Source organism: Crinia signifera, chromosome 8 (genome assembly GCF_055691185.1).
Source record: "Crinia signifera chromosome 8, ASM5569118v1, whole genome shotgun sequence".
Lineage (NCBI taxonomy): Eukaryota > Metazoa > Chordata > Amphibia > Anura > Myobatrachidae > Crinia > Crinia signifera.
This window is the reverse complement of record NC_139224.1, coordinates 11,906,104-11,934,012: the sequence shown is the minus strand read 5'-3', so window position 1 is coordinate 11,934,012 and position 27,909 is coordinate 11,906,104.

Here is a 27,909-nt window from a genome sequence, read left to right as displayed (position 1 = left end):
TTTTGTCCATCTAAGAAGGAATTTGTCAGAAAGAGTGAACTAGAATAAGGCCCATAGTTTGGACATGTCTGATTTACTGGTTCTTCTAAGAGCCTCAGGGGTAGGTTTATTATTGTTCCCATAAGGATCCTTACGAGCCCCGTTCCACTTCACCACTTTACCGCAGTGAAGCAGCCCCGCACATCGCCTAAATGTATCAACTTTTAACTATACGTTATGAGAGTGCGTCATCCCCACCCGACGGGGATATGCGTCCTCCGGTAACGGCTGTGCGCTGTGTCTCCAGCCTTCTAACACTCTGCTGGGCTTCAGCATCTTCAAATTAAAACTGCGCATGCTCCGGGAAATATTTGCTTCAATACTGGGAAATGGACGCGGCGGTATACCCGGCGCATGCGCTGTTTTAACTTCAGGACCAGCAAGCCCCACCAGTATTAGTAGGCAGGAGACCCGCAGCGCCACATCAAGATGGCGAAGACGATGGTGATACGGGGGTGCACATTGGCGGTTCATACATTTAAGGTACTATTTAAATAATACCTGCGCCGATGTGACACATGCCCTGTATCAGCGTTGCCATGGGTCCCGCATCGCGGGGGTCATAGATAAGGGGAAGCGCTATCCCCTGCTTTAACGCATGGGGATAGCGCATATGCCCTGCTATGACAGTTCATAAATCTACCCCTCAGTATGGACCGCAGCAAAAAAAAAATGTCTAGATGTATTAAACAAAACAAAAAAAAAATTTTAATGGACTACGGCCCCCAGCATGCACTGCTAATCCTCTGCTGCCCTTTCACGGTGAGAGTTTTAGTTCAAAGCTCTGGCACAATTTTTTGTACATACAGCCTTCGCCATATTTATACAGTATATCCTAAGCTGCCAGCTGTGAACAGTCAAGATAACTACCCTGAGCGTGCCACAGAGATAACCACCCTGAGCGTGCCACACAGATAACCACCCTGAGCGTGCCACAGAGATAACCACCCTGAGCGTGCCACAGAGATAACCACCCTGAGCGTGCCACAGAGATAACCACCCTGAGCGTGCCACAGAGATAACCACCCTGAGCGCGCCACACAGATAACCACCCTGAGCGTGCCACACAGATAACCACCCTGAGCGTGCAACTCAGATAACCACCCTGAGCATGCCACACAGATAACCACCCTGAGCGTGCCACAGAGATAACCACCCTGAGCGTGCCACAGAGATAACCACCCTGAGCGTGCCACAGAGATAACCACCCTGAGCGTGCCACACAGATAACCACCCTGAGCGTGCCACAGACATAACCACCCTGAGCGTGCCACATAGATAACCACCCTGAGCGCGCCACACAGATAACCACCCTGAGCGCGCCACACAGATAACCACCCTGAGCGCGCCACACAGATAACCACCCTGAGCGCGCCACACAGATAACCACCCTGAGCGCGCCACACAGATAAACACCCTGAGCGCGCCACACAGATAACCACCCTGAGCGCGCCACACAGATAACCACCCTGAGCGTGCCACACAGATAACCACCCTGAGCGTGCCACACAGATAACCACCCTGAGCGTGCCACACAGATAACCACCCTGAGCGTGCCACAGAGATAACCACCCTGAGCGTGCCACAGAGATAACCACCCTGAGCGTGCCACAGAGATAACCACCCTGAGCGTGCCACACAGATAACCACCCTGAGCGTGCCACACAGATAACCACCCTGAGCGCGCCACACAGATAACCACCCTGAGTGTGCCACACAGATAACCACCCTGAGCGTGCAACTCAGATAACCACCCTGAGCGTGCAACTCAGATAACCACCCTGAGCGTGCCACACAGATAACCACCCTGAGCGTGCCACAGAGATAACCACCCTGAGCGTGCCACACAGATAACCACCCTGAGCGTGCCACACAGATAACCACCCTGAGCGTGCCACACAGATAACCACCCTGCCACACAGATAACCACCTTAAGCGTGCCACAGAGATAACCACCCTGAGCGTGCCACACAGATAACAACCCTGAGCGTGCCACACAGATAACCACCCTGAGCGTGCCACACAGATAACCACCCTGAGCGTGCCACACAGATAACCACCCTGAGCGTGCCACACAGATAACCACCCTGAGCGTGCCACACAGATAACCACCCTGAGTGTGTCACAGAGATAACCACCCTGAGCGTGCCACACAGATAACCACCCTGAGCGTGCCACACAGATAACCACCCTGACTTTGCCACACAGATAACCACCCTGAGCGTGCCACACAGATAACCACCCTGAGCGTGCCACACAGATAACCACCCTGAGCGTGCCACACAGATAACCACCCTGAGCGTGCCACACATATAACCACCCTGAGCGTGCCACACAGATAACCACCCTGACCATGCCACACAGATAACCACCCTGAGCGTGCCACACAGATAACCACCCTGAGCGTGCCACACAGATAACCACCCTGAGCGTGCCACACAGATAACCACCCTGAGCGTGCCACAGAGATAACCACCCTGAGCGTGCCACAGAGATAACCACCCTGAGCGTGCCACACAGATAACCACCCTGAGCGTGCCACACAGATAACCACCCTGAGCGTGCCACACAGATAACCACCCTGAGCGCGCCACACACACAGATAACCACCCTGAGCGTGTCACAGAGATAACAACCTTGAGCGTGCCACACAGATAACCACCCTGAGCGTGCCACACAGATAACCACCCTGAGCGCGCCACACACACAGATAACCACCCTGAGCATGCCACACAGATAACCACCCTGACCGTGCCACACAGATAACCACCCTGACCGTGCCACACAGATAACCACCCTGAGCGTGCCACACAGATAACCACCCTGAGCGTGCCACACAGATAACCACCCTGAGCGTTCCACAGAGATAACCACCCTGAGCGCGCCACACAGATAAGCACCCTGAGCGTGCCACAGAGATAACCACCCTGAGCGTGCCACAGAGATAACTACCCTGAGCGTGCCACAGAGATAACCACCCTGAGCATGCCACACAGATAACCACCCTGAGCGTGCCACACAGATAACCACCCTGACCATGCCACACAGATAACCACCATGAGCGTGCCACACAGATAACCACCCTAAACGTGCCACACAGATAACCACCCTGAGCGTGCCACACAGATAACCACCCTGAGCGTGCCACACAGATAACCACCCTGAGTGCGCCACACACACAGATAACCACCCTGAGCGTGTCACAGAGATAACAACCCTGAGCGTGCCACACAGATAACCACCCTGAGCGTGCCACACAGATAACCACCCTGACCATGCCACACAGATAACCACCCTGAGCGTGCCACACAGATAACCACCCTGAGCGTGCCACACAGATAACCACCCTGAGCGTGCCACACAGATAACCACCCTGAGCGTGCCACACAGATAACCACCCTGAGTGCGCCACACACACAGATAACCACCCTGAGCGTGCCACACAGATAACCACCCTGAGCGTGCCACACAGATAACCACCCTGAGCGTGCCACACAGATAACCACCCTGAGCGTGCCACACAGATAACCACCCTGAGCGTGCCACAGAGATAACCACCCTGAGCGTGCCACAGAGATAACCACCCTGAGCGTGCCACAGAGATAACCACCCTGAGCTTGCCACAGAGATAACCACCCTGAGCGTGCCACAGAGATAACCACCCTGAGCGCGCCACACAGATAACCACCCTGAGCGTGCCACACAGATAACCACCCTGAGCGTGCAACTCAGATAACCACCCTGAGCGTGCCACACAGATAACCACCCTGAGCGTGCCACACAGATAACCACCCTGAGCGTGCCACAGAGATAACCACCCTGAGCGTGCCACAGAGATAACCACCCTGAGCGTGCCACACAGATAACCACCCTGAGCGTGCCACAGAGATAACCACCCTGAGTGTGCCACAGAGATAACCACCCTGAGCGCGCCACACAGATAACCACCCTGAGCGCGCCACACAGATAACCACCCTGAGCGCGCCACACAGATAACCACCCTTAGCGCGCCACACAGATAACCACCCTGAGCGCGCCACACAGATAACCACCCTGAGCGCGCCACACAGATAACCACCCTGAGCGTGCCACACAGATAACCACCCTGAGCGTGCCACACAGATAACCACCCTGAGCGTGCCACACAGATAACCACCCTGAGCGCGCCACACAGATAACCACCCTGAGCGCGCCACACAGATAACCACCATGAGCGTGCCACACAGATAACCACCCTAAACGTGCCACACAGATAACCACCCTGAGCGTGCCACACAGATAACCACCCTGAGCGTGCCACACAGATAACCACCCTGAGCGTGCCACACAGATAACCACCCTGAGTGCGCCACACACACAGATAAACACCCTGAGCGTGTCACAGAGATAACAACCCTGAGCGTGCCACACAGATAACCACCCTGAGCGTGCCACACAGATAACCACCCTGACCATGCCACACAGATAACCACCCTGAGCGTGCCACACAGATAACCACCCTGAGCGTGCCACAGAGATAACCACCCTGAGCGTGCCACACAGATAACCACCCTGAGCGTGCCACACAGATAACCACCCTGAGCGTGCCACACAGATAACCACCCTGAGCGTTCCACAGAGATAACCACCCTGAGCGCGCCACACAGATAACCACCCTGAGCGCGCCACACAGATAACCACCCTGAGCGTGCCACACAGATAACCACCCTGAGCGTGCCACACAGATAACCACCCTGAGCGTGCCACACAGATAACCACCCTGAGTGTGCCACACAGATAACCACCCTGAGTGTGCCACACAGATAACCACCCTGACCGTGCCACACAGATAACCACCCTGAGCGTGCCACAGAGAAAACCACCCTGAGCGTGCCACACAGATAACCACCCTGAGCGTGCCACACAGATAACCACCGTGAGCGTGCCACACAGATAACCACCCTGAGCGGGCCACACAGATAACCAGCCTGACCATGACACACAGATAACCACCCTGAGCGTGCCACAGAGATAACCACCCTGAGCGTGCCACAGAGATAACCACCCTGAGCGTGCCACACAGATAACCACCCTGAGCGTGCCACACAGATAACCACCCTGAGCGTGCCACAGAGATAACCACCCTGAGCGTGCCACACAGATAACCACCCTGAGCGTGCCACACAGATAACCACCCTGAGCGTGCCACACAGATAACCACCCTGAGCGTTCCACAGAGATAACCACCCTGAGCGCGCCACACAGATAACCACCCTGAGCGCACCACACAGATAACCACCCTGAGCGTGCCACACAGATAACCACCCTGAGCGTGCCACACAGATAACCACCCTGAGCGTGCCACACAGATAACCACCCTGAGTGTGCCACACAGATAACCACCCTGAGTGTGCCACACAGATAACCACCCTGACCGTGCCACACAGATAACCACCCTGAGCGTGCCACAGAGATAACCACCCTGAGCGTGCCACACAGATAACCACCCTGAGCGTGCCACACAGATAACCACCGTGAGCGTGCCACACAGATAACCACCCTGAGCGGGCCACACAGATAACCAGCCTGACCATGACACACAGATAACCACCCTGAGCGTGCCACAGAGATAACCACCCTGAGCGTGCCACAGAGATAACCACCCTGAGCGTGCCACACAGATAACCACCCTGAGCGTGCCACACAGATAACCACCCTGAGCGTGCCACACAGATAACCACCCTGAGCGTGCCACAGAGATAACCACCCTGAGCGTGCCACAGAGATAACCACCCTGAGCGTGCCACAGAGATAACCACCCTGAGCGTGCCACACAAATTCCCACCCTGAGCGTGCCACACAGATTCCCACCCTGAGCGTGCCACACAGATAACCACCCTGAGCGTGCCACACAGATAACCACCCTGAGCGTGCCACACAGATAACCACCCTGAGCGTGCCACACAGATAACCACCCTGAACGTGCCACAGAGATAACCACCCTGAGCGTGCCACACAGATAACCACCCTGAGCGTGCCACACAGATAAACACCCTGAGCGTGCCACACAGATAACCACCCTGAGCGTGCCACACAGATAACCACCCTGAGCGTGCCACACAGATAACCACCCTGAGCGTGCCACACAGATAACCACCCTGACCGTGCCACACAGATAACCACCCTGAGCGTGCCACAGAGATAACCACCCTGAGCGTGCCACAGAGATAACCACCCTGAGCGTGCCACAGAGATAACCACCCTGAGCGTGCCACAGAGATAACCACCCTGAGCGTGCCACAGAGATAACCACCCTGAGCGTGCCACAGAGATAACCACCCTGAGCGCGCCACACAGATAACCACCCTGAGCGCGCCACACAGATAACCACCCTGAGCATGCCACACAGATAACCACCCTGAGCGTGCCACACAGATAACCACCCTGAGCGTGCCACAAAGATAACCACCCTGAGCGTGCCACACAGATAACCACCCTAAGCGTGCCACACAGATAACCACCCTGAGGGTGCCACAGAGATAACCACCCTGAGCGTGCCACACAGATAACCACCCTGAGCGTGCCACACAGATAACCCCCCTGAGCGTGCCACACAGATAACCACCCTGAGCGTGCCACACAGATAACCACCCTGAGCGTGCCACACAGATAACCACCCTGAGCATGCCACACAGATAACCACCCTGAGCGTGCCACACAGATAACCACCCTGAGCACGCCACACAAATAACCACCCTGAGTGTGCCACACAGATAACCACCCTGAGTGTGCAACTCAGATAACCACCCTGAGCGTGCAACTCAGATAACCACCATGAGCGTGCCACACAGATAACCACCCTGAGCGTGCCACACAGATAACCACCCTGAGCGTGCCACACAGATAACCACCCTGAGCGTGCCACACAGATAACCACCCTGAGCGTGCCACACAGATAACCACCCTGAGTGCGCCACACACACAGATAACCACCCTGAGCATGTCACAGAGATAACAACCCTGAGCGTGCCACACAGATAACCACCCTGAGCGTGCCACACAGATAACCACCCTGAGCATGCCACACAGATAACCACCCTGAGCGCGCCACACACACAGATAACCACCCTGAGCGTGCCACATAGATAACCACCCTGACCGTGCCACACAGATAACCACCCTGAGCGTGCCACACAGATAACCACCCTGAGCGTGCCACACAGATAACCACCCTGAGCGTGCCACAGAGAAAACCACCCTGAGCGTTCCACAGAGATAACCACCCTGAGCGCGCCACACAGATAACCACCCTGAGCGTGCCACAGAGATAACCACCCTGAGCGTGCCACACAGATAACCACCCTGAGCGTGCCACACAGATAACCACCCTGAGCGTGCCACACAGATAACCACCCTGAGCGTGCCACACTGATAACCACCCTGAGCGTTCCACAGAGATAACCACCCTGAGCGCGCCACACAGATAACCACCCTGAGCGTGCCACAGAGATAACCACCCTGAGCGTTTCACACAGATAACCACCCTGAGCGTGCCACACAGATAACCACCCTGAGCGTGCCACAGAGATAACCACCCTGAGCATGCCACACAGATAACCACCCTGAGCGTGCCACACAGATAACCACCCTGACCATGCCACACAGATAACCACCATGAGCGTGCCACACAGATAACCACCCTAAACGTGCAACACAGATAACCACCCTGAGCGTGCCACACAGATAACCACCCTGAGCGTGCCACACAGATAACCACCCTGAGTGCGCCACACACACAGATAACCACCCTGAGCGTGTCACAGAGATAACAACCCTGAGCGTGCCACACAGATAACCACCCTGAGCGTGCCACACAGATAACCACCCTGACCATGCCACACAGATAACCACCCTGAGCGTGCCACACAGATAACCACCCTGAGCGTGCCACACAGATAACCACCCTGAGCGTGCCACACAGATAACCACCCTGAGCGTGCCACACAGATAACCACCCTGAGTGCGCCACACACACAGATAACCACCCTGAGCGTGCCACACAGATAACCACCCTGAGCGTGCCACACAGATAACCACCCTGAGCGTGCCACACAGATAACCACCCTGAGCGTGCCACACAGATAACCACCCTGAGCGTGCCACAGAGATAACCACCCTGAGCGTGCCACAGAGATAACCACCCTGAGCGTGCCACAGAGATAACCACCCTGAGCTTGCCACAGAGATAACCACCCTGAGCGTGCCACAGAGATAACCACCCTGAGCGCGCCACACAGATAACCACCCTGAGCGTGCCACACAGATAACCACCCTGAGCGTGCAACTCAGATAACCACCCTGAGCGTGCCACACAAATAACCACCCTGAGCGTGCCACACAGATAACCACCCTGAGCGTGCCACAGAGATAACCACCCTGAGCGTGCCACAGAGATAACCACCCTGAGCGTGCCACACAGATAACCACCCTGAGCGTGCCACAGAGATAACCACCCTGAGTGTGCCACAGAGATAACCACCCTGAGCGCGCCACACAGATAACCACCCTGAGCGCGCCACACAGATAACCACCCTGAGCGCGCCACACAGATAACCACCCTTAGCGCGCCACACAGATAACCACCCTGAGCGCGCCACACAGATAACCACCCTGAGCGCGCCACACAGATAACCACCCTGAGCGTGCCACACAGATAACCACCCTGAGCGTGCCACACAGATAACCACCCTGAGCGTGCCACACAGATAACCACCCTGAGCGCGCCACACAGATAACCACCCTGAGCGCGCCACACAGATAACCACCATGAGCGTGCCACACAGATAACCACCCTAAACGTGCCACACAGATAACCACCCTGAGCGTGCCACACAGATAACCACCCTGAGCGTGCCACACAGATAACCACCCTGAGCGTGCCACACAGATAACCACCCTGAGTGCGCCACACACACAGATAAACACCCTGAGCGTGTCACAGAGATAACAACCCTGAGCGTGCCACACAGATAACCACCCTGAGCGTGCCACACAGATAACCACCCTGACCATGCCACACAGATAACCACCCTGAGCGTGCCACACAGATAACCACCCTGAGCGTGCCACAGAGATAACCACCCTGAGCGTGCCACACAGATAACCACCCTGAGCGTGCCACACAGATAACCACCCTGAGCGTGCCACACAGATAACCACCCTGAGCGTTCCACAGAGATAACCACCCTGAGCGCGCCACACAGATAACCACCCTGAGCGCGCCACACAGATAACCACCCTGAGCGTGCCACACAGATAACCACCCTGAGCGTGCCACACAGATAACCACCCTGAGCGTGCCACACAGATAACCACCCTGAGTGTGCCACACAGATAACCACCCTGAGTGTGCCACACAGATAACCACCCTGACCGTGCCACACAGATAACCACCCTGAGCGTGCCACAGAGAAAACCACCCTGAGCGTGCCACACAGATAACCACCCTGAGCGTGCCACACAGATAACCACCGTGAGCGTGCCACACAGATAACCACCCTGAGCGGGCCACACAGATAACCAGCCTGACCATGACACACAGATAACCACCCTGAGCGTGCCACAGAGATAACCACCCTGAGCGTGCCACAGAGATAACCACCCTGAGCGTGCCACACAGATAACCACCCTGAGCGTGCCACACAGATAACCACCCTGAGCGTGCCACAGAGATAACCACCCTGAGCGTGCCACACAGATAACCACCCTGAGCGTGCCACACAGATAACCACCCTGAGCGTGCCACATAGATAACCACCCTGAGCGTTCCACAGAGATAACCACCCTAAGCGCGCCACACAGATAACCACCCTGAGCGCACCACACAGATAACCACCCTGAGCGTGCCACACAGATAACCACCCTGAGCGTGCCACACAGATAACCACCCTGAGCGTGCCACACAGATAACCACCCTGAGTGTGCCACACAGATAACCACCCTGAGTGTGCCACACAGATAACCACCCTGACCGTGCCACACAGATAACCACCCTGAGCGTGCCACAGAGATAACCACCCTGAGCGTGCCACACAGATAACCACCCTGAGCGTGCCACACAGATAACCACCGTGAGCGTGCCACACAGATAACCACCCTGAGCGGGCCACACAGATAACCAGCCTGACCATGACACACAGATAACCACCCTGAGCGTGCCACAGAGATAACCACCCTGAGCGTGCCACAGAGATAACCACCCTGAGCGTGCCACACAGATAACCACCCTGAGCGTGCCACACAGATAACCACCCTGAGCGTGCCACACAGATAACCACCCTGAGCGTGCCACAGAGATAACCACCCTGAGCGTGCCACACAGATAACCACCCTGAGCGTGCCACAGAGATAACCACCCTGAGCGTGCCACACAAATTCCCACCCTGAGCGTGCCACACAGATTCCCACCCTGAGCGTGCCACACAGATAACCACCCTGAGCGTGCCACACAGATAACCACCCTGAGCGTGCCACACAGATAACCACCCTGAGCGTGCCACACAGATAACCACCCTGAACGTGCCACAGAGATAACCACCCTGAGCGTGCCACACAGATAACCACCCTGAGCGTGCCACACAGATAAACACCCTGAGCGTGCCACACAGATAACCACCCTGAGCGTGCCACACAGATAACCACCCTGAGCGTGCCACACAGATAACCACCCTGAGCGTGCCACACAGATAACCACCCTGACCGTGCCACACAGATAACCACCCTGAGCGTGCCACAGAGATAACCACCCTGAGCGTGCCACAGAGATAACCACCCTGAGCGTGCCACAGAGATAACCACCCTGAGCGTGCCACAGAGATAACCACCCTGAGCGTGCCACAGAGATAACCACCCTGAGCGTGCCACAGAGATAACCACCCTGAGCGCGCCACACAGATAACCACCCTGAGCGCGCCACACAGATAACCACCCTGAGCATGCCACACAGATAACCACCCTGAGCGTGCCACACAGATAACCACCCTGAGCGTGCCACAAAGATAACCACCCTGAGCGTGCCACACAGATAACCACCCTAAGCGTGCCACACAGATAACCACCCTGAGGGTGCCACAGAGATAACCACCCTGAGCGTGCCACACAGATAACCACCCTGAGCGTGCCACACAGATAACCACCCTGAGCGTGCCACACAGATAACCACCCTGAGCGTGCCACACAGATAACCACCCTGAGCGTGCCACACAGATAACCACCCTGAGCATGCCACACAGATAACCACCCTGAGCGTGCCACACAGATAACCACCCTGAGCACGCCACACAAATAACCACCCTGAGTGTGCCACACAGATAACCACCCTGAGTGTGCAACTCAGATAACCACCCTGAGCGTGCAACTCAGATAACCACCATGAGCGTGCCACACAGATAACCACCCTGAGCGTGCCACACAGATAACCACCCTGAGCGTGCCACACAGATAACCACCCTGAGCGTGCCACACAGATAACCACCCTGAGCGTGCCACACAGATAACCACCCTGAGTGCGCCACACACACAGATAACCACCCTGAGCATGTCACAGAGATAACAACCCTGAGCGTGCCACACAGATAACCACCCTGAGCGTGCCACACAGATAACCACCCTGAGCATGCCACACAGATAACCACCCTGAGCGCGCCACACACACAGATAACCACCCTGAGCGTGCCACATAGATAACCACCCTGACCGTGCCACACAGATAACCACCCTGAGCGTGCCACACAGATAACCACCCTGAGCGTGCCACACAGATAACCACCCTGAGCGTGCCACAGAGAAAACCACCCTGAGCGTTCCACAGAGATAACCACCCTGAGCGCGCCACACAGATAACCACCCTGAGCGTGCCACAGAGATAACCACCCTGAGCGTGCCACACAGATAACCACCCTGAGCGTGCCACACAGATAACCACCCTGAGCGTGCCACACAGATAACCACCCTGAGCGTGCCACACTGATAACCACCCTGAGCGTTCCACAGAGATAACCACCCTGAGCGCGCCACACAGATAACCACCCTGAGCGTGCCACAGAGATAACCACCCTGAGCGTGCCACACAGATAACCACCCTGAGCGTGCCACACAGATAACCACCCTGAGCGTGCCACACAGATAACCACCCTGAGCGTTTCACACAGATAACCACCCTGAGCGTGCCACACAGATAACCACCCTGAGCGTGCCACAGAGATAACCACCCTGAGCGTGCCACACAGATAACCACCCTGAGCGTGCCACACAGATAACCACCCTGAGCGTGCCACACAGATAACCACCCTGAGCGTGCCACACAGATAAGCACCCTGAGCGTGCCACACAGATAACCACCCTGAGCGCGCCACACACACAGATAACCACCCTGAGCGTGCCACACAGATAACCACCCTGAGCGTGCCACACAGATAACCACCCTGAGCGTGCCACACAGATAACCACCCTGAGCGTGCCACACAGATAACCACCCTGAGCGTGCCACACAGATAACCACCCTGAGCGTTCCACAGAGATAACCACCCTGAGCGCGCCACACAGATAAGCACCCTGAGAGTGCCACAGAGATAACCACCCTGAGCATGCCACAGAGATAACCACCCTGAGCGTGCCACACAGATAACCACCCTGAGCGTGCCACACAGATAACCACCCTGAGCTTGCCACACAGATAACTACCCTGACCGTGCCACACAGATAACCACCCGGAGCGTGCCACACAGATAACCACCCTGAGCGTGCCACATAGATAACCACCCTGACCGTGCCACACAGATAACCACCCTGAGCGTGCCACACAGATAACCACCCTGAGCGTGCCACACAGATAACCACCCTGAGCGTGCCACACAGATAACCACCCTGAGCGTGCCACAGAGATAACCACCCTGAGCGTGCCACACAGATAACCACCCTGAGCGTGCCACACAGATAACCACCCTGAGCGTGCCACACAGATAACCACCCTGAGCGCGCCACACACACAGATAACCACCCTGAGCGTGTCACAGAGATAACAACCCTGAGCGTGCCACACAGATAACCACCCTGAGCGTGCCACACAGATAACCACCCTGAGCGTGCCACACAGATAACCACCCTGAGCGTGCCACACAGATAACCACCCTGAGCGTGCCACACAGATAACCACCCTGAGCGTGCCACACAGATAACCACCCTGAGCGTTCCACAGAGATAACCACCCTGAGCGCGCCACACAGATAAGCACCCTGAGCGTGCCACAGAGATAACCACCCTGAGCGTGCCACAGAGATAACCACCCTGAGCGTGCCACACAGATAACCACCCTGAGCGTGCCACACAGATAACCACCCTGAGCGTGCCACACAGATAACTACCCTGACCATGCCACACAGATAACCACCCGGAGCGTGCCACACAGATAACCACCCTGAGCGTGCCACACAGATAACCACCCTGACCATGCCACACAGATAACCACCCTGAGCGTGCCACACAGATAACCACCCTGAGCGTGCCACACAGATAACCACCCTGAGCGTGCCACACAGATAACCACCCTGAGCGTGCCACAGAGATAACCACCCTGAGCGTGCCACACAGATAACCACCCTGAGCGTGCCACACAGATAACCACCCTGAGCGCGCCACACACACAGATAACCACCCTGAGCGTGTCACAGAGATAACAACCCTGAGCGTGCCACACAGATAACCACCCTGAGCGTGCCACACAGATAACCACCCTGAGCGCGCCACACACACAGATAACCACCCTGCAGGTAGCACCTCATATGTCCAGGGTGTGCAGTTTAGGGCCCCTCCCCCTATGCAGACTCCCCACCATGATGCGCTGGGTGGGAGCTGAGGGAAGCACACAGCATTTCATGGGAATTATCCTGAGAACTCACGGCGGTAATGAAGGAAATGCCTTGCGCTCTGCAGTCAATTTGCAAGAGTCAAGCTTCTTATCAGCAAGGTGCAGGAGACTCATGAATGCAGACACTGCTGCCGTTTCTAAGTGACATGGTGACAAGTACTTAGGACAGTGCCAGGAACCGTCTCAAAATATCTCCAGGATAGTCATCATGCACTCGACAGCAGGATTCCTGCAAACTGGGAGCTGAGGCGACGCTCCCTGAGCACATGAGACAACACTCAGAATACAAAACCGATTCTCCAGCTCGTCGCCACCCCTTCGTCAGCGGAGCCCTAACATTCCCTACAACTCCCATCTTTATAGGCGAGACTCTGCCAGCTGCATAAAATGTGGCCTGGAGATTTTATATTAATACAAGCACAGGCTCAGTGTGTCATCATGCTCAGCAACGCCGGCGTGCCGATATCACAGGGTACCCTGCCGCATGCGCGGTGGGAGCCATTATTTATGCATGCGGTGATCTCCAAGCCGTCCTCCCTCGAGTGTGTTTTCTGAGATTTATGAAGCGGGGTGTCAGGCCTTCTCTGTGCGAGGAACATGCTCTTTGATGTTATTCTACCGCCAGCTTCAGCCGTAAATTCAGGCTAAAAATTCACCTTGATGGAATTGAACATAAGGCCGAATGAAACGCAGCTGGAAGCGACGCTTGTGAAACGCGGGGCAAAAATGAAGGTGATCTCGGGGTCGTTAATTCTAGTGAGAACAAAGATGCCGGTACGCGGGATGTGAGCAGCAGGGATTTGCCCCGTGATTCGGAAGTGAATACGTGTAATTGCTTTGACAATGTTTGCTGCAAACCATGGGCTGGGGGGGAGAGGTCGGACTTCACAGGAGCAAGCTAAAAGCCTGATGTTAGGGCCGGTTCCTCCGCACATTTCCCTCCGCTTTCATAAGCCGCAGAAAATAATGAACAGGATAAAAGAGAATCCCACGTGCGGCCTTTGCAGCTGCAATTGCGAGTTCTAGCCGAGTATTGGTTGTGTAATTGTTGTTATAAACTGTGGCTCCGGTATAGGACTGGTGTCTATAGGCCCATACACACGGGGCAACTCTGAGCTGAAAGCCACCCAGTGTGTTCGGGGCAGTGATGAGCGATGAGGCGCGCTCCTGCGTCATCGTTGGGCCCCAGCGTAACACCAGCAGATGAGCGAAGGAGTGGACGGCTTTCCATAGCGTCCTGCTGTTGAGAAATCACTAAAATGAGCAAAACTGCCCAGTGTGTATGTGCTGAGCGATTTTCAGCCCAGTGATTTTCAGGTTGGGATCATTTGTTCTACAGCATGTTGGTCGACACCATTAGGACGACATGGGGAAAGGTCGACATGGGTCAAGGTCGACGTGGCTTTAGGTCGACACAAGCATTAGGTCAACAGGGTCTAGGCCAACAGTCAAAAGGTCGAAATTGGGTTTTACAGGTTTTTTTTACCCAAATGTTGATTCAGTCGACATGGACACAGTTTGAAGTGCACCGCATCTGCTCGGCACACTATTTCATTCTACCACCACGCCCTAGTGGATGGTAGGGCATGAAATACCGCCTGTCGGCACATGTCGGCTCAAAAAACAGTGAAACCCCCAATGTCGACCTTTTGACTGTCAACCTAGACCATGTCGACCTAATGCTTGTGTCGACCTAATGACCTGTTGACCTATCTCCATGTCAACCTAATGGTGTCGACCCAATGCTTGTTGACCATCATGCTGTAGACCAAATGACCGTATCCCAGATTTTCCCCATCATCGTTATCCATACACGCTGGGCAATATTGCCCAGTGTGTATGGACTTAACAGTAGGGGCCGCTGTGTTACATTGCACAAGTGCAGAGCCAAAACCTGGAAGTGCCGGCACGCAGTCAAAATCTAGTCAAATTGCTTAGCAAGTGACTGCAAATCTCTCTGTGTGTACAGAACGAGCAATAGTGATGGAGACCTCTCATTCTGAACCACTACCTGAATTTTTTTTGGCTTAAGCAAAATTGCTTAGCACAAATCTCTTCATGTGTATGTGCTCCCCATGGGAGATCTGGACACCAGGGAAATCGCCTAACCCTAAATTGCTTAGCACACATCTCTACGTGTGTATGCCCCTTTACTCAGATTTGCACACCGGGATCTCCTGACTTCTGATGAAGTCTTGGTGAATTTCAAGTCATCAGAATCATAAATTGGCAGAATTTAATTGCAAAGAGCAGGCAACATAGGGCTTCATCCGAGGAGCGCTGGAATGTTGTCGCAGCTGCGTCTTTGTTCGCAATGGCCGTGTAAAATTCAGCAAATGTGAATTAGGGGCATATGCAGGCTACGATAATCGCGCAACTGCAATAAAATGGAGTTTGCTTCCACCCACCAATCAGGTTTGACGGCTCCACAAACACAAGAGGTGTCACAACGAGATCCGTGCACTTTCCTGCCGGAACATCACAGAGGCAGACAATGAGCTTTTTGGTTTTGTTAAAGGCACTTTAGGCTCCTGGGCAAAACTCACCGTCAGCTTTATACAGAACCTGTGGGATTTTCCATCCGCATCTTATTACCATATTCTCTATTATCTTCCCTTATGAATTATTCACTTTTTCCCCTGTTGTGCTCATAATGTAGGTGTCAGGGGTATCCTATGTATGTATACGTATCCCAACACAGATAGCAATTATATTATTATTTGACTTAATTTGCATAGTTCTTTTCATTTTAGTTTAGATTTAAATCTGATATTTATGTTAATTTTGCGATTAACGACCACTAATCAGCATTGTCCTGTTATCTCACACCAATAAATATGAATCAGCGTATTATTATCATACTGTATACTGTATTTGTACTGATCTTATGTAGCTGATAAACGTAACTGGATTTTGAGGGTGTTTTCCGGTACAGATATCGGGGAGTAACCTGAGGGCCTCATTGATGCAGATGCAGCCTGAGAATGTTTAAAGAGGATTGGACTACTGCCAGACTCCAATATTCCAGGCCTCCGGGGAGGCTTCATGCCCTATCCAAGATGGCTGCTGAGATCACTACTGAGCAGGGGCCATTTTTAATGTGTACAGTGACATGATCAGAGACAGAAGTCTCCTATGAGAGACCTGTGTTTATACCTGCTATAAAGCTGTTCTAGCATACACTCACCAGCTGTGAGTTATGACAGAGCCTTCTCCGCTCAAGCTGCTCTCCATCACCAGTGTGCATGTAACAGTGAGTACGGCTTCACCTGCTATCTATCAATAAACTGAAACCACTGGTTAAGTAACTTGGCTGTTCATGATTTCAGTTATCAGCAGGTGTGTGCCGCAGCTATACGAACTCTGCCCATCGCTGGATCACCCCCTGAGGTTGCAACCACTTCAGCATCATACCGGTGACTATCCCAGGACACGCCCATAAGGCAGCACATTCCCTCACCCTACTAGTATATACTCTCGGAATAGAATTTGGTTTATGTTTTTTTGGGGGGGTGGAGCTTCAGGCCTCCAGGAAGAGGATGCGCATGCATCGAGTGACAGGTGCGCTGCCAGGGATGCTGGGAGGGATCTGATTGGATAATAGCAGGGGGAAGTGTGAAAAAAGCCAATAGGATTCTATGGGCAATGCTGATTTTAAAATCGTGTTGCCCATCGAATCCAAGCATCGGAATGTACCGCATTTCAGGGGGCAGAGGGGGCTGCGGTCAATCCTCCGAAAATGGCGTTTTCAGAGATTTGGCCGCATCTCGCCCTGTGTATTGCACGCACTGCAGGAACTTTCACACATTTTTCCGCAGTATCTTCAGCATTGCATGCTGCCCAGGATGAGGCCCAGATTGCGCACCTGACTGTGACGCGTTCACCTGAGCGAGCTCAGGAAGACATACAGCTGGAAGCAGCCATCCTGCCCGGGAACGGCTGATTAATGCACTGGCAGAACAGATCCGGAGACGGCAGCCGATTATCATTGAAGGTCCAGAGTGGAAGATTTGCAAATGTCTTTACCATAAGTGGCTAACAAGAGGCAAAGCGCTGAGACTGTCACCCGTAATAAAGGCAGGAGAAGGTGCAGATGCCACTCTGACAATCAGTGACTCGGGTAACGAGTAATTAGCAGGTACACAGCATATCCTCAGGCAGCAGCAGAGCCAGCGCAGGCCGCGGGAGCTCGATATAGACACGTAGATGGATAAAGGGCGGTTACCTCCAGTGTTCCCTCTAAGCTGTGCGCACGTGCGCGCGCACACAACTCAACGAGCATGCGCACAGACATTACAACAGAGCGCACAAAGCAGCAGTGGTTCCTTTTTGCAGTTGTGGACTCAATTAATGTGTGTTTCACCCATTAACTAAATTGTGTGATGTGTTTTGAATGTTTAAATGTTTAATATCATTTTGAAGTAAAGTTAACACAAATGCTGAACGTCATTTTCCAGTTATATATAAGTGACGCACAAAAATTAAAATTTCCTTCCAAAGTTGCACAGCCAAAATCTTTTGCCGCACACAGCCTTCATAAAATTAGAGGGAACATTGGTTACCTCTGCTGTATTCTATAGTACATATACTGTATATATAGTATGTGTATCAATGCAATATATTATAATCTATATTAAGGTGCCCATACACGTGCCGATTCCGGCGCCGCAATGTGTGCTTTGAGATGCGCTCTCCCGCGGCATCTCATCGCACAGTACAAAAAGTATCTGCTGCACATACTTTTTGTACTTGCTTTTTATCACATCGCATCACAACGCATGCACAAGGCATGCAATGCGATGCTATTTAAGCTCAAAATGCACGGCCATGTGCTGGGCTGTTGTGTCCTGGGCGGCAGTGTGCTGGGCGGCAGTGTGCTGGTCAGCAGTGTGCTGGGCTATTGTGTCCTGGGCGGCCGCGGCAGTGTGCTGGGCTGTTGTGTCCTGGGTGGCAGTGTGCTGGGCTGTTGTGTCCTGAGTGGCAGTGTGCTGGGCTGTTGTGTCCTGGGCGGCTGCGGTAGTGTGCTGGGCTGTTGTGTCCTGGGTGGCAGTGTGCTGGGCTGGTGTGTCCTGGGCGGCAGTGTGCTGGGCGGCCGCAGCAGTGTGCTGGGCTGTTGTGTCCTGGGTGGCAGTGTGCTGGGCTGTTGTGTCCTGGGCGGCAGTGTGCTGGGCGGCCACAGCAGTGTGCTGGGCTGTTGTGTCCTGGGTGGCAGTGTGCTGGGCTGTTGTGTCCTGGGCGGCAGTGTGCTGGGCGGCCGCAGCAGTGTGCTGGGCTGTTGTGTCCTGGGTGGCAGTGTGCTGGGCTGTTGTGTTCTGGGTGGCAGTGTGCTGGGCTGTTGTGTCCTGGGCGGCCGCGGTGGTGTGCTGGGCTGTTGTGTCCTGGGTGGCAGTGTGCTGGGCTGGTGTGTCCTGGGCTGCAGTGTGCTGGGCGGTTGTGTCCTGGGCTGTTGTGTGCTGGGCTGTTGTGTCCTGGGTGGCAGTGTGCCGGGCTGGTGTGTCCTGGGCTGCAGTGTGCCGGGCTGGTGTGTCCTGGGCAGCAGTGTGCCAGGCTGTTGTGTCCTGGGCTGCAGTGTGCTGGACTGTTGTGTCCTGGGCGGCAGTGTGCTGGGCTGTTGTGTTCTGGGCTGCAGTGTGCTGGGCTGCAGTGTGGTCAGGGAGGCTGCTGATTCTCAGTCTCCTCTCATAGGCAAAGGCAGGGAGGGTTTCTATTGCCCAGAAACCCCCATCCTCTTGACAAGTGCCTTAAATGATGACAAAAATAACAATGGTATATAATATGATCAGTAGGGCTGGTACCACATCATGCAGTGTAAGGGACAGAGCAGTGCCGCTGCACATGCCCAGTGTACCAGCTTCTTCTACCACATTTACTGTATGTGTGGATCTGAGTCCTCAATCAGTGCACTGGACCAGAGAGCAGCTACCAAGAGGAAGAGACAGAAGCCTTACCATGAAGTGGGACATTGTGAACTTAGAAAGTGCAGTATTGGTTCTATTATGTCTGTGTATTTATTTATGATATGTTTAACCTTTTCCTGACCACTTATCTTATTTAAATGTTTGATCCAGCCGATACTATAGACCAAGCATGTCCAACGTTGGCCCTCCAGATGTTGTGAAACTACACATCCCAGCATGCTTTGCAATAGTTTTAGCATTCTCTAATAGCAAAACTGTGGCAAAGCATGCTGGGATGTGTAGTTTCACAACATCTGGAGGGCCAACGTTGGACATGCCTGCTATAGACCATCTGTACTGTTAAATATCAATACTGTATTCAATGCAGTATCCACTGTATAAATATACTAATTTTCACGTTGTTACCGCTCCCCCAGACTCCCATACTTACTCCAATGTGCTGCAGAGTGGGAGATTTTGGATTACATTTGGAAACCCCACTCTAAAAATCCTGCATTTGCCACTGCCGCTGCCTGTGCTTTTGAAGGTACTGATCACACTCATTGCACGTCCTGGATCTACTCCTGGCCGAGGGACTCACTACTCCCCCTGTCCAGGGCTGTATTAGGGCTGCGTGACTGTCAGAGAAACTGACACTGGTGATGCAGGTTATCATCGGACTGGGTTCCAATGGCAGAGGTTCCAGTGGTGCAGGTAATATCAGACTGGGTATCAATGGCAGAGGTTCCGATGGCACAGGTTATCGGGCCGAGTACCGATGGCACAGGAAATCAAGCCATGCGCCGATGGCACAGGTTATCGGGCCGAGTACCGATGGCACAGGATATCGGGCCATGTACCGATGGTCAGGCTGGACTGCACTGGAGTATCCTGGACTAGGCACAGAGCCTAGCAGATGGAAACAGAAGAAGGGAAACTGCAGGAGTCAATCTTACAGCAGTGCCCATGTAAGCTGGTAAGCTGGTAAACTGGAAACAGCCTGGAGCCCTCTCAGGAAGATAACAACTGTTCAAGGTGCTGGAGGACTCTGGAGAGACCAGCATATATCCCCCAGAGTGCCTGCTGATTGGCTACTGGCTGCAGCAGGAAGTGAGGTAGAACCAGGAAGAGAGTTCACCTGAATCTACCTGTGTCACATGATCACGCCTGTGCTCAGTGGGACCAATGGATAGGTGAGCAGTGGTCAGCTGATCGGAGGTGTCATGGCAGCGTCCATATCCAGTATGATTTGTAAAAAACACCAGGTGACATTTAACCACATGAGGAACAGACACAGGGACATCTTGTCAAACTTCTCCAGCGATCATTCCGCGGCGCAGAGCTCACCAGCAGGCCGGTAAGTGATGCTCACGGACAGTGTGATAACCATGAATACAGCATTTCCTGACAATAACTTCCTATCCCCACATAACTGCACTACATCCTGCTGGATGTTGTAGTTCAGCAGAAAACTTTGTCTTTGGCCTTGAGGACCGTGGTTGGGAATGCCTGATTTATGTGTTACTGCTGGTCAGTGGATGTTCCCTGCACACAGACCAGATTACTGACGGCTTCTTCCCACAGTTACCGTTGCCATGGCAATTCCTAAAACTTTAAATGCTTAATGGACTTGGTCACGTAGCGTCCCCACAGCACGGCGTTTGTTATAGAGCGTCTGCATCCTTCTCCCTCTGGTACTATGACACATTCAGCTTCAAATGTTAATGAGAGAAAGTTCAAGAGCTAAAATATCATATTCTTCTATATTCGGCAAACACAGAACTCTAGGCGAAAACTGAGGGTTTGCACTTTTGTTACGGCTGATCTTACTGTAAAGGGCGCTGTCATAGGGAATGTTGTGTTCTGTCCATGAGACGTGATGTCATCATGTTTTAAATGTTCCATGTGATGTCATCAGTGACATCATTAAAATGTCATCTGTCATGTGATTATGGGTAAATCTGTCAGTGAATTATGTCACCAGAAACTGCTTGGGGGTTAGTATCTGAACAGTCAATAGATCGGCACCATATAGTCAACATACATGTATCCACCTTTGCGGACGATACAAAACTGAGCATTAAATCATCAGAAGATATCACCACGCTTCAAAATGATCTTGACAATCTAGATGAGTGGGCAAAAAAGTGGAAGATGAGGTTCAATGTGGACAAATGCAAGGTCATGCACCTTGGGAGACATAACCAGTGTGCTAGTTATAACCTAAGCGGGGATGAACTGGGTAATTCAGTACTCGAAAAGGATCTAGGAATCCAAATAGACAACAAACTGGGGTGTAGTGCTCAATGTAATATAGCAACAAAAAAGGCCAACAAAATTCTCCCATTTATTAAAAGGGGCATGGAAACTAGGGACTCAAAAGTAATTATGCCTCTGTACAAATCATTGGTTAGACCGCACCTTGAATACGCAGTGCAGTTCTGGGCCCCGCACTATAAAAAGGGCATCATAGAATTAGAAAAAATCCAAAGAAGACCAACAAAGCTTATTAGGGGAATGGATAATTTATGCTACGAGGAAAGATTAAGCAAGCTGGGACTATTTACACTAGAGAAGAGACGTTTAAGGGGGGACATGCTCAACATGTATAAATATATTAGGGGCCAATATAAGGAACTGTCAAACACCCTTTTTGTCTAGGACGCAAGGGTACGAGTTTAGATTAGAAGAGAAAAGATTTTGTTCATCTAGAAGAAAAAAATTTCTTTACAGTCAGAACAGTCAAACTTTGGAACTCTCTTCTGGAGAAGTGGTGTCGGCAGACACTATAAATATGTTTAAAATAAGGTTGGATAAACATTTATTGGTTAAAAACATCCACGGGTACGAATAAGTAACAATCTGTATTTAGAATATCAGAACATACTATACAACAAGGGATAAGCTACTATAAACATAGGTTGAACTAGATAAACGCAAGTCTTTATTCAGCCTCACCTACTATGTAACTATGTGGTCGACATGGTCAAATAGTTGACATTAGTTTTTTGGACTTTTCTTTCTTTTTTGACTTTTACATACTTTACATCCACGTGGACTCTGATTGGGAGCGATAAAGTGAGGCGAGTGCAGCCGTAGAGGAGGGATGCACCTGACCCGAGCAAAGCCAGCCATGCGTGGGGGCGCGACACTCTAATTTGGGGTCCGTGTGAAATTTACACATTTTAAAAACTCATGCCGACCCTTTCATGTGTTGGCCATTTCCATTTTGACCTTTACTTGTGTATGTCGTCCTTTTGGGGTCGAGTTCGACTCTGATGACCTTATCCGTGTCATCTTTTATAGAACACCCTAGTGATAGTTGGGTGGAACTTTAGCTCCTCTTGCCCAACTCAATATCAGGCCCACAACATTATCTGCATCCAGTGTCAGAGGCAATATATGCAGGGCCATCTTAGCACATGGGCTCAATGGGCAGCTGCCCAAGGGCCCGCCAATTCTAGGGGCCTTCGAGCTGGGGTGGATTAGGTTGTGAGCGTCTTGGGGGCAGTAGAGAATATTGCCTGGTCGTGGTCGCCGTGATTGTGAATCACACACAGAGCAACCACGCAGCATTCTCTTCCTGCTTCCCAGCCTGCAGCCAGACAGTGAGTGGTTGTCAGCATGATGATTGGTGGATGGCTGGAGCTATCCACCAATCAGAGTCCAGCATTCTCTACCAGCCTGCAGCCAGGCAGTGAGTGGTTGTCAGCATGCGGATGGGTGGAGCCATCTACCAATCAGACTCCAGCATTCTCTACCAGCCTCCCAGCCTGCAGCCAGACAGTGAATGGATGTCAGCATTCTGATTGGTAGATGTCTGAAGCTATTCACCAATCACAGTGCTGGAAGCCATTCACTGTATGGAAGCAAGTGGAGAGATGTCACAGGACCACAGGAGGGGGGTGTTACAGTAGGATTTTGTTTATATATACAAGTGTCATGTAACAATTGCTGTCATTCCATCTAGAAGACACAATAAGGCACCTCACTGATACAATATTGGTTGTAGGAATATGGATATAGGTCCATACACGTAGGAATAGACACGAAGGTCACAGCAGCGGGGAATGGGAACGTCTGCCAGGGATTTATTGGAGTTATATTGAGCCTTCCTTGGTGATGGGTATTATACTATGTGTGTACTGGGTGTAGGGTGGCCAATCCTGGGATAGGGATCAGCGGGATCCTGGAATTTGGCCCCAAAATGTCCGGGATTTCAATCCTGGGATTGGAGAATCCAATCCTGGGATTTTGGGATTAGACTGCGCATGCGCAATCTAATGCCGGGCAGCGTCTGAGTACCCGCTCAGACGCTGCCCGGCTGTTCCCGACCTGGCATTCGGCCAGCACAGCGTGAAAAAAAATGTCCTGGGATTGGCATCCGTGACTGCGTGTAAGACTTTATAGTTACTGTGTGCACGTCATTGAAGGTATAATTATTGGCTCATTTCCCCTCACAATGCTATGGGGGTACAAGGTAAAATTAGCAAAGATAGTGGCCCCAAGGAGCCTTCACCTCCCCATTCCAGTGACCATTTCTGATGCATGATATTATAGATATACTGGGGTGATTTCCTGATCCCTATTCCCCAATCCTGACCAAAATTGGTGGCGATCATAAAATCGGACATTCTTACATGTTTTATTTCCACAGGTGACCAGCGCTGATCAGCGCTGATCGACATGCCCGGCAGATAGGGGAAACAGACTGCCTGATGTATGGGGGCATTATCTCTGCAACATTATTGGGAGTTACCTGTAAGACGTATAGATGTGCACAGTACAGTATGGGGGCATTATGGACCGCTTGATGTATGGGGGCATTATATATGCACCATTATTGGGAGTTACCTGTAGGACATATAGATGTGCACAGTTCAGGGGTGTAGTGTGGGGCCCTGGAAGAAGCCTCTTTAAATCTCCATATGGAGTCCAGCTATGGGCCTGCTACCAGAAATTGTGGTGCCCAGGAATGACAAAATAGGCAGGGTTCCCTTTATCATTCTTGAACCCCCCAGTGTGGGGTAAATTTACTAAATTGGGAGTTCTAATGAAGACCGGATGTTACCCATAGCAACCAATCAGATTATGTCTATTATCTTCTAGAAGGTGCTAAATAAATAGTAGAATCTGGAGGCGGAGCTTCTCATCCTTCAATCAATCAGTAGGACGAGTGAGGCTCAGACTTGCCCCATTTATTCTGCATAGGAAAGGCGGGTATCCGGATGATAGCTCTGCCGTGTCCAGGTCAACAGTCAATAGTTAGCCAATCTAAAGGTCGACATAAGCAAAATGTCAACATTGGCAAAATGTCAACATGCAAACAGATGAGATTGACAAAAGGACGACAGGCAAAGGGTCGAGTTCGACAAACGGTCATTTGGACTTCAATTGGGAACAGTATAGTGTGCCAGCTGCAGCGGTAGCGGATCAAGGCACCATGCCGGAACCAGTACACTAAGTGGGGTCCGTGTCGAAAGGTGCCAAAACTCATGTCAACCTTTTCTTGTGCCTATCTTTTCCGTATCAATATTTTGATTGCATCATCCTGTTCTCAATGTCAACATTTTGGTGTCGACCTATTGACATTATAGATTATTTCGTCCACACCCATGAAAAAGGGGGCTTAGCATTAGGGAGTAAGTAGGCAGATGCAGCCGTACAGGGAAGTGTCTGTGTGTGTGTCTGACTCAGAATGAGGCTCTATATGCCCCACTCTATACTGACCCTTATCCTGCCTTAAGTGATTGCCTGTTGCCAGACACCAATTCCTGGAATACAATAAATAAACTTTTTGCTGATCCCCAGACGCGTCACACAAGACCGCACAGCGCCACACAAGACCGCGGCAGCACCAACAAGCGAAGGCTAAGAAATGTCAGCCTCCCCCTTACACAGGAGAAACGCACCAGAGAGAGCGCCGCCACATGTCGGGCAGTGAGTGTGCGCATCGCAGAGTCCTGACTCAGAATCAGACGGGACCAGTTCCGCGCAGTGATCACTTAAAGCGCTGCGTCCAGGGGCACAATTCCCAGTCCGCTCGGATTATTTCATTTTATGTTTTTAAAAAAAAAAAAAAAAGAAAAAACATGTACAGGATGAATTTGTTTTGTTTCTCCCGGTGGAGAATTTTGATTATTTAATTACAGGCCTCATTGCCCCATCATTAAATTCAAAGAAGCAAATCTAATGTGAGCACTTAAATGTAATGTCACTCATTAGTCTGTAATGAAGAGATGCATATTCTTTCTCCCTAGAACAGATGTAACGTAGAGTGCATGTCCCCCCATTTCTGCACAGCGGGACTTGTCATGTGGATCCCGTGCAGGAGAGAGGGCGGCAGGCCAGGATGCCGGTATAGCATTGCTGGTAATTAGGAGATTGTGTGAATGGCTCAGGAGAACTATCTGTTATTATCCTTCTATTATAAACATGGGGGAGTTCCGAACGGTTGTGACCCCCCCCCCCCCCCCCCCATAAATCACCTGCGAGGCTTTGTAGGGAAGCAACATATGTCTGGCACAGGTCTTCCCTGTGATGGCCTCTCATTCATTGTCATTTGTGTCCCCCCAACTGAGAACCAGAGGGCTTGGAGGAATGACTGAGTGTGCATCTGCTTGGTCCAGGCATTTATATTGATCGATGGGTGGACTAGTGACGGAATGTGTGCTTTGTGGGTCCAGGTACAAACATACCATTGTGGCCCCTCCTACTCCACCCCACGCCAAGTTCACAATATGCAACATACAGTAGCAGTGGGTTACAGGAAGAGGGTGACAGGGGCAGCAGTGGGCCCCCCAGTCCTCTGGGCCCCGGTGCACTGTGCCTGCTGCACCAATGGTAGTTCTGCCTCTGAGGTCGAAGGTGTCTAGGTCGACAGTCAAAAGGTAAACCACTTTTGGTCAACAGGCAATTAGTCGACACATAAAACAGATCAATATAGTCTAGGTGTACATTGAAAAGGGTCGACACAATAAAAAGGTTGAAATGCCGATGGTCGACTACAGAAAAGGTCAACATGCGTATTTCATGATTTTCTTTTCAAACCAGCTTACTTCACGATCCAAGTGGCATGAGGGGGTTATTCTAATAGTATGCCGAGCGCAGCAAGGGGACGCAGTACACTAATACGGTGTCCATGACGACAGATGCTGACATAGACACCAAAACTCATATAGACCGTTTTATATGTCGACCATTTACACATCTGCCTTTGTTGGTGTCAACCTTTTGTCAATGTCAGTCTTTTTCCATAAATCTTTTCATTTTTAGGACTGACCCGCAGTTGGGGCTGCAGGATAGTGTCCAATTAACGGGAACTATACCTGAAGGGTAACAGGTGATTGGCTAATCAAATGCACTGAGATGTGTCATCATCGCATTATTGAAGAGTCTTTGGCAGGCCCCTGATCCTGGTTGCCTACAGAGATACAGAATCATTGACATAAGCTGCAATATTCGATGGAATCACCTCCATATGTCTGGTACAAATGTCAATGCTGAGTTCTATAGTAAGACTAAATGCCCACCAAGGGTATTTTCCATATCTAAACCACGCTCAACGTGGGTGTACTCGGCTGTGTATGTGTGTGTGTATGTGTGTGTCGGGGGGGCACCCGGGTGTGTGTGCAATGGGTAGTTAAATTGGGATGTCTCTCTACACTATATATACTAAATAATCCTATAATATAGCCTTCGTCCCTTACAGAATGTCACAGGGTTTTGCTGCTGTCCGCAGTGCTGAAATTGCTTGTGTTGAGTAACAAGGCTTCATGTGAGCGCTGTCTGATATGATAACCCATGGGGGCGAAGATATGGCGCTGAGCTGCAGATCGATATGTCGCTGTGTAACAAGGGACGCTGTGCTGGACTGAAACCTCCATAATGTAACAATCAGGTTTTAGATTGTTACATTACAACTTCCCTACTACAGAATCCCCTTCTTTGCGGATCTTCTGCGGAGGTTAATTCCAACCATTTTCAACTCGGTGCCCATCAAACAAGACTTTATCATTTCCAAGGCGCACCATCAGGGTGGAATAAACACACACACATTGGCCCCGCAGG